The sequence below is a fragment of the Osmerus eperlanus genome, chromosome 7 (genome assembly GCF_963692335.1).
Source record: "Osmerus eperlanus chromosome 7, fOsmEpe2.1, whole genome shotgun sequence".
Lineage (NCBI taxonomy): Eukaryota > Metazoa > Chordata > Actinopteri > Osmeriformes > Osmeridae > Osmerus > Osmerus eperlanus.
In genome coordinates, this window is record NC_085024.1 from 14,725,483 (window position 1) to 14,733,643 (window position 8,161).

An 8,161-nucleotide genomic window follows, 5' to 3' on the forward strand; every position below is an offset into this window, starting at 1 on the left:
AAAACAACACTTAATTAACACATTAACTTTATAATGATATCTGACAGGGGAGAGGGGGGGGCTCCTCCTTCCATGGTCTGTAGGGGGAGAAGAAGGGAGGGGGGGACCATGGTCACATCACACAGGAAGCATCAAGAGGCTGAGAAGCTGAGGGGGGGAAGGCGGGGGAGGGGGGTTGGAATGCATTCTTCTTAATCGTTCTATTCCAGAAAGGGTAGAGATGACAATCTCCCATCTCTTATTGTACTCTAACCCCCCCCCCCCCCCCCGTTTCACGGAACAGAACGAGACTCCTACTGTTCCTGAGCAGAGAGGCAATGAAAGACCATAGCCAGGGAGAAGGTTCTGTGAAATAATAATGTCAGTGCGGCTGTGTGTCTTTGTCTCGGGGACATCACTGAGTGGATCCAGGCAGCCCAGGACCAGGGCGGGGGGCGGGAGGCTAAGCTGAGCCCCGAGCCCTGATTGCCGCACGATAAAACCGGAGTGGATCAATACAAGTGTTGTAAAGGTTAAATGATGTTATGTTGTACCATGTTATTGGAGCGTGCTGTCGCGTTGAAGGATATTGACACCTCCTCCCCTTCACCCCGCCCCTTCCCTGTCCTCTGTCTCAGCCCAGCGCTGCTGCAGGTGTGTCCGGGGTCGGCCCCTGTGTGACCCCTGGAGAAGGGTGGGGTCGCGAACCGGTTAAGACCAGTTGCCCTCGGAGCCACTCAGCCTTCCCAGAGACAGATGCTGTGACTCCTCCAGGCTACAGCTTTCGACGAAGACACTTGAACCTGTAACGACTCCAATACACCGACTACCCTCCGGTTGAGATGTTCTGCGGACGGCATTCGTTCTCCCGCTGGGCTTGGATGCTTCTCTCCTCGACGTGAACATCAGTGCTTACCATGAGAGTTATGATACAATACTTCCATGCTGTGTGCTGTGAAGTCTGCCCGACACTTCACCATGGCGGACAAAGCTAGCACGTACAGTACAGGCACGTAGCTTATGTCTCTGTTCTGGAGCAATTAGCGTCTAGTTCCTGCGCTCTCTGCAGCGTGCTGGTGTTCCTGACTCGTGTTTCCGAGGTGTGCAACTTGCCGGTCCTCGAGGATTATCAGTGCTACCAAATTACATAAGAGAACTAATGAGATACACAGTCACACAGAGGCAGAAGTATTCCCTGTGGGTCGCCTACAGGCGGGAGGGGACATATCCCAGAACTCCCCAAGGATGTGTCTCACTTCCTCATTTGCCTGGGGAGAGGAGGAAGTCTGTGGAGAGGAGGAGAGGGACGGAGGGAGAGAGAGCGACAGAGAGAAAGAGACAAAGAGAGAAAGAGGGCGATGGAAAGAGAAAAGATGGAAGAGCGACAAAGGGATTGAGATTGAGAGAGAGAGAGAGCGATGGCGAGAAAGAGGAAACCGAGAGAGAAAGGAAAACAGAGGGACAGAGAGACAAAGTGAGGGGGTGAGGGGGTTCATCTGAATTAGAACAACAATGCACTTATTTAATTGGTATGATTAATGGCTTGTTGGGTTTCACTTCACCAGGAAACATGAAGATGGATTGATAGGACAATTGCAGGCCACAATTACTTTTCTGAATCCCACACTGGTACAGTGGCTAACATGGAGAGGCCTGAAACAATTGTGAGAAGGTTAAGTGTTGTTTTCTATTAGCACAACACATTTCTCGAAAAAGAGGACACTCTAACAGTTCTCTCAGTGATCAGGGACCAAATATTATTCTATTCATCCAATACTAAACAGCATGATTGTTGACACTGTGATAGGGCCGAAACTGAGACCAAACAAGCACTTTTGGACGGAATAGCACTCGGCTGCCGCGGTTACACCACTCTCACTCTCTCACACAGCGCCGAAAATTGAGGTCATACTGTCATTTGTATTCATGGTAATATGCACCGCACATAACAGTGTGGTTTGTTTAAAAGTTCTCGTTCCAGATGTATGTAGTTCCTCAGTCTTCCACCTAATTAGTTTTTTCGCTAACACTGCTTCATAAATAAACATGGGATAAAGAAGCACCCGCTGATTTAAACAAGATAAGATTAACTTAAATTGTTTTGGTGTTATTTCCCTTGAATTGGCTTCAGGTGGTTTTAACTAAAACATGAAAGCTGTTAGTTTGAACACCATGTACTGAGATATTAGGCTTTAGGTATTAACTTGTTTGCCCGGCCTAAGTTATTAACTGTTGTATTTATACCTCATGACACAGCAATGGGAAACCTCTCAGACATGAGAGACTGATGATGATTGTATTGGTCTAAGGAATGCATGTGTCACATTCAAGGAGAAGAGGAGAGAGTGAGAGAGTGAGAGAGAGAGAGAGAGAGAGAGAGAGAGAGAGAGAGAGAGAGAGAGAGAGAGAGAGAGAGAGAGAGAGAGAGAGAGAGAGAGAAATACACAGAAAAATAGAGAGATAGGAGTGGGGGTAAACGTATTCTCTATGAACACAAATTAAATAAATAGTTTGGGAGTGATTAACTATCACATAGTTCAGAATAAAGTAATATTACCTGAGTGGTGAGGAATTCCATCATAAAAAAAATTAAATTTGAAATGATATGTTCTTTTCATTACAGGAGAAAAGGCACAACTTAACTTGAGGGGATAGCTGGATCTCCCGCTTTATTTATTATGTTCTGACAAGCTTAGCCTGTAATTAACACATGCTAATTCCCTTATGGATGTCAACTGCTTTTTTTCTCCCCACATCCAAATTAAAATCTACTCTTGTTTCTTTATCATTCTAACTGCTCTACATTACTACCAGTTATAATAACCAGGCGTTAAAAGACACTTACCTTAGAATGCTAATTGTTTTTATTTGATTTTGGTGACTCTTTATCAGGACCGCCTGTTAATTAATAGCAATTATACATTAACTATTAAGGAGGCACCTTATTAATTAATGGCCTCAAATGCAATTAAATTACAGATGCACACATCAATTTAGCAACCAACTTTCCTTAATCCTGTGTAATTTCAAAGGGATTTCAGTAAGGGGAAAGCAATGCTATTATTATAGCAGCGGTAGGTGTTAATTAAGCAGTAACCAGAGGGTGCATCTAGTGTTCAGACTGGGGAAGGAGGGATGAAGGGAAGGAGGGGTAGGGCTAACTGGGGCAGGCATGGCTGAGAGGAGGGGGCGGGTGTTTACGCAATAGAAGGGCGTCTTGGGAATCCGCCCCACACACCAAGGCCACATTCCTGCTCCAATAAGAAGCTGTTTTACCTCAAAGAAGAGTGTTGAAATCATTCAGTGGGGGTATGTGGTGAACAGCATTTCTGTTAGCTCCTTCTGTCACTACAGTGAATATTCCCGTAGGCTTGTTTTCATCGACAAAAGACAGAGATTATTGATTTCTAACTTGGGTTTTATTTGAAGTCAGTAATTGCTCAGGACTTGACGAGACCTCAGTGTTGCTAAACTACCATTGTCCCTGGTGTTGTGTTCTCAGACAGCTGCTGTGAGCACCAGATGTGTTTTCAGATGTTCAAGGCTAACCCTTTTGTTGAACACAGTATGAAAATGATTTGACCTCAACAAAGAATATGTTATTAATATGTCATTTTTCTTCACAGTATCTAAACAATCACTTACAATACTTATGATTACTCACAATATTATATTACTTAGGATATTTTGTGGAAAGTATTCATTTCCGCTGTACTTTCAGCTCTACTTTGCCCTCCCAATCATTAAATAACTCACTAATATTAGGCTATTGTTGTCATATCAGCTCTGACTCTGTATCAACATAGTCATCAGAGAAATACAAAGATTGACTGTCAGGGAATATGTAATAGGAATCTAACTTTTTTGCTGTTGTAACATGGGAGCTGTACAGTAAAGACAAAGTGGCTCTCCGGGGGCCCAGTGTAGGAACTCTCTCTCATTCTATAGGGTGTGGAGGAGCCAAGCAGGCCAGGGGGGAATATGGAAGTCAACACGCTTGCTGTCCGATTATGTTAATAGTAAATCCAATTATGCTCTCGTAGCGTAATGCCTAGGAATAGAACAAGGCCGGGTGCCCATGGGGTCCAACGAGGACCACTAACCAGCTCACGCTCGGTGGTGGAATCTGTAGATTTGACGTTCAGCGGGTAAACAAGGTTGTTTTTTGTAGTGTTGGCTATTCTATAGTGTTTTCCCATTTGGGTTCCCAATCCTTGGATCGTGAATTTAAAGTTCTCCATCCCACCACGAGTCTATCAAGAGACTCTCAAGTGGGAACTTTGATTTGAACCATAAAAGATGATACCAGCTCGGGATGCCTCATGTGTGTCCAGTGTGGCGATGGATTAACCATGGGTTCCACTGTACATCCATTTTGGTTATTTTCAACAGCAAATATGAGACCTATTATGATCCCCAGCCTATGCAGTGTTGCCTGTCGACTGTTATGAAATACAGCAGGCATCTTTCATCTGTCCCTCCAGTGAAATGGAAAATGATCTTTGCCATTGTGTTTGTTTACAATACACAATGTATAGTACATTACCCCGAATCCCTTGTCACACAACATAGGCGATGCTGTAATTGCAATACAATACAATACTCCTGTACAACAGCTACTATAACAGTACAACTCCTCCATACAGTAGATACATTGTGACATATCACTGTGAGATCATGTTTCATGGAGCAGATCAAATGTCTGGGAGTGTGTGGAGGAGATGGTGAGGTATGCAGGCTCCTTGAAAACAACACTGAAGTGAAGCCAGTTCTGTCAGGACCACATCCTATTCCACTGTACGATAATGTCGATTCATCCTCTGAAGAACCAGAAATACCTCGTTTCTGGGCTGACTAAAATAAGCATTACAGTTGTGTGCATGACTGCTAAATTGCACATGCATAGTCTATGCATGTGCAATTTAGCAGCTCTCGCCAACCTGATCCATGGGATTGTGACATTTAGTGTTAATGTACAACATGAAACGCCTTCTAAAACACCCAACCGTCTGTGTCCATGCTAATTAATGTTTGCCAAACTTGAAAGAGTCTTGGGCCACGCTGGCAACCATAATTACAAATGTGCCTTCAACAGCAATTTGTTTCTCAGTGACAGGAAACATTAAAAGTCTGTCTTAAAACAAGCACACAAAGCTACTGTAACAAACATGTATTTAAACTATTTCAAGCCCATTTTGATCCCCCAAGACATCCTATCACTGACACGTCCCTGATCGAGAGAGAAACTGCAAAACACAGTCAACCCCAGCAATTAGTGCAAATTAACAGACATTTTCAAAAATGTATTTGCTTAGAAAATGGCTTCTTTGTAGTTCAAAAAATATCCCACTCTGGCCTTGGAGTGGGAGTGTTTCCAGCAAATGCTTAAATCCTAAAATAAGTACAGCAATCTTCTGGCACAGACTCACTGTAATGCTTTAAAAACAATTTAGCAACTGTCATCGCTGTAATTACAGTAACTAATTACCATCCTCAGCAAACAAATAGCTTAACATAATACGCAGGCCCAATCAATTTTGAAGAAATGCTAATTCCGAACAGGGAAAAAAGCGCCATTTTGGCAAACCTGAAAGGAATACGGGGGAATAATACACTTTGTTTTATCCACACATGATTCCCAGGGAATATCATATCATAAATATTTGCATTCAGTTCTTATCAGGCCATTTGCATTTGCCTGTTATCAGCCGGCAAGCCAGGCACAGGCAGATAGTGAGAGCAGCCGCCACGCCATACACACATTCTAATGAGTCACGTCCCACAGCTGATATCATATTTTGGCTAGAACTTTATCACCAAAACGAGGAGGTCATTTTCTCGTGGAGTTGGCTCATCTTGGAACTGTCTTTGAGTTGTTTTTTTTATATGTGATTCAACTGAGATTCATTTTTTTAAGCCTATAAAAAAGGGCTTATTTCTTCTCTTCCTCCAACTGTTACGGACCCGTATCAGTGCCCCGTATGCTAGCAGTGATTATCACCCTGTCATAAAATATTTCAGTTTTATCAGAGTATTATTTTATTTGCCACAGCATCCCTCAGAACAGAGAGAGAGATGTGGGGTGGGGGGTATGTTGTGTGTATGTGTGGGTGTGTGTGTGTGTGTGTCGGGGGGGACGGGGGACTGAGCTCATCTGCATGCTGTGGCCCGGATGACAGGCTGCCTACATAACTGAGCCCCTTCCACTCCTTATACACATGCTATATACTGTGCTGTATATGGAGGTAGGGGAGGGGGGGCAGTGGAGGGAATTAAAGTAAGTGTTTGATAACATTTTCAAAAAGGTATTCCACAATAACAATTTCATGGTGCATTGCGAAGTATAATTACAAATCTCTCTTTTTTTCTCTGACGGTCGAGGAAGACCGTGGGTCAAGTAAAGTACCCTGGCAGGATGCACGCTTCATTAGCACTATCATTTTTGTCACTGCTAATTATTATTTTCTTCACTTCTCAAAGTACAGGATAGGCTTCTGCCAGAGTATGTGCACAGTGTTAGTGCGAGAAAAATGATTTTCATTGAAAAGTGTTGTTCATGCAAATATGTTTTGCATTAATTGCAATATGATGTGACAAATGTTAAACATTCTTTTGATGTAATGTAATCACGCACATGACAAAATACATTTTATATGCATGCTCTGTTTTCTTAATGCTTTCTGGCAGTTGACAGATTTTCTTCACTGTCAGTTTTGTGTGCAATTAAATGGCAAAAAAGCATTTGCTTGCTTACATAGGGGGAAAAGGATATGGAATAATTTAGCAAATCCAGACATTTAGTAATCATTGAAATAAACTGTAAAGAATTGATTTGACATGTAAATAATTTGTTGTCTAACTAATACACATAGTGTCAAGTGTTTAAGTTATGAATCGTAAATGGATTGACTTAAACGGACTGGTGATTAATATTTGTTGTGACTCAGACAGTGGTGTTAGGACCCTTACAATTGCAGCTATTGCAGAAGATGCAGAGAGCTTGCTGTATAACTATGGTAAGGTGTGACACCAAAAATAGACTCATCTTTATGTCTCTCGCTCCCTCTTTCTCACTCTGTCTCTCACTCTCTCCCTATCTCTCTTTCTTCCACTCTGTCTTTCTCTCTCTTTCTCTTTATCACTTATTTTTCCCTCCCTCTGTTCTCCTCCTCTTCTTCACGTCACCCCACCCTCCTCCACATACTCACCCCCACCGCCCATCTCTCTCCTTCTCTCCCTCTTTCCCTCTCTCCCTCTCTCCCTAAGTCTCTGGGGTTTCTCTGGTTCAGTCTTTATCTCAGGGGAATAAGCTGAGAGGGGATGTGAGGATGAATGTATTCATCTGGAGCGATTTACCACAGGAATTCTTATTCCAATGTTAAACTAGACTTTGTTGGAGGTTGGTCCCATTTCCTTAGTGTCAGCCTGCTTCTCAGACAGCAGACAATACCTGTCTAACTACAGGCTGCCTGCCTGCCTGCCTGCCTGCCTGCCTGCCTGCCTGCCTGCCTGCTTGCCTGTCTGTCTGTCTGTCTGTCTTTCTGACTGTATGCCTGCCTGCCTGCCTGCCTGCCTGCCCGCCCGCCCGCCCGCCCGCCCGCCCGCCTGCCTGTCTGTATGTCTGCCTGCCTGCTTGCCTACCTGCCTATCTTCCTTACTGCCATCTTTCCTGTCTGCCTGCCTGTCCTCCACAGCAAGGGAAAGGGCAGCTGGCTCACCTTAAAGATTCTTTTAAAATCTTATCTCGGTCTTTGTTTAAACAGAGCGGCGCAGAGGAGACATTCCACTATGGCTGACTGTGAGGATGTATTCTCTAGGAAGAATCCCTGGTGCTCTCTTCACTCAGAAGAACCTAATGAGTGGATCTAGAGCTTTGCTCAGTTTTGTTAGACTACACACAAACCTCATTGATACTGTGAAATGTTTACATGAAGAACTTTGGGTTTCTACAGAAGATTTTAGATTAGACTTGGCTGTATAAACGTAGCGTGAGGCAGACAGACAAACAGATGTCTATGTGTAAGTTATGGCATGCAGTGTTTCAAATGCGGGTATTTGAAGAAACCCATCCTCCTGCCTGGGAAGGGATAGACAGACTTGTTGTTGTTGCCCCCCCCCCCCCCCCCCCACGATGAGCCAGGAGTGGGTCTGAGTCTGGACACCCTCCCTCAGTCTCTCCCAA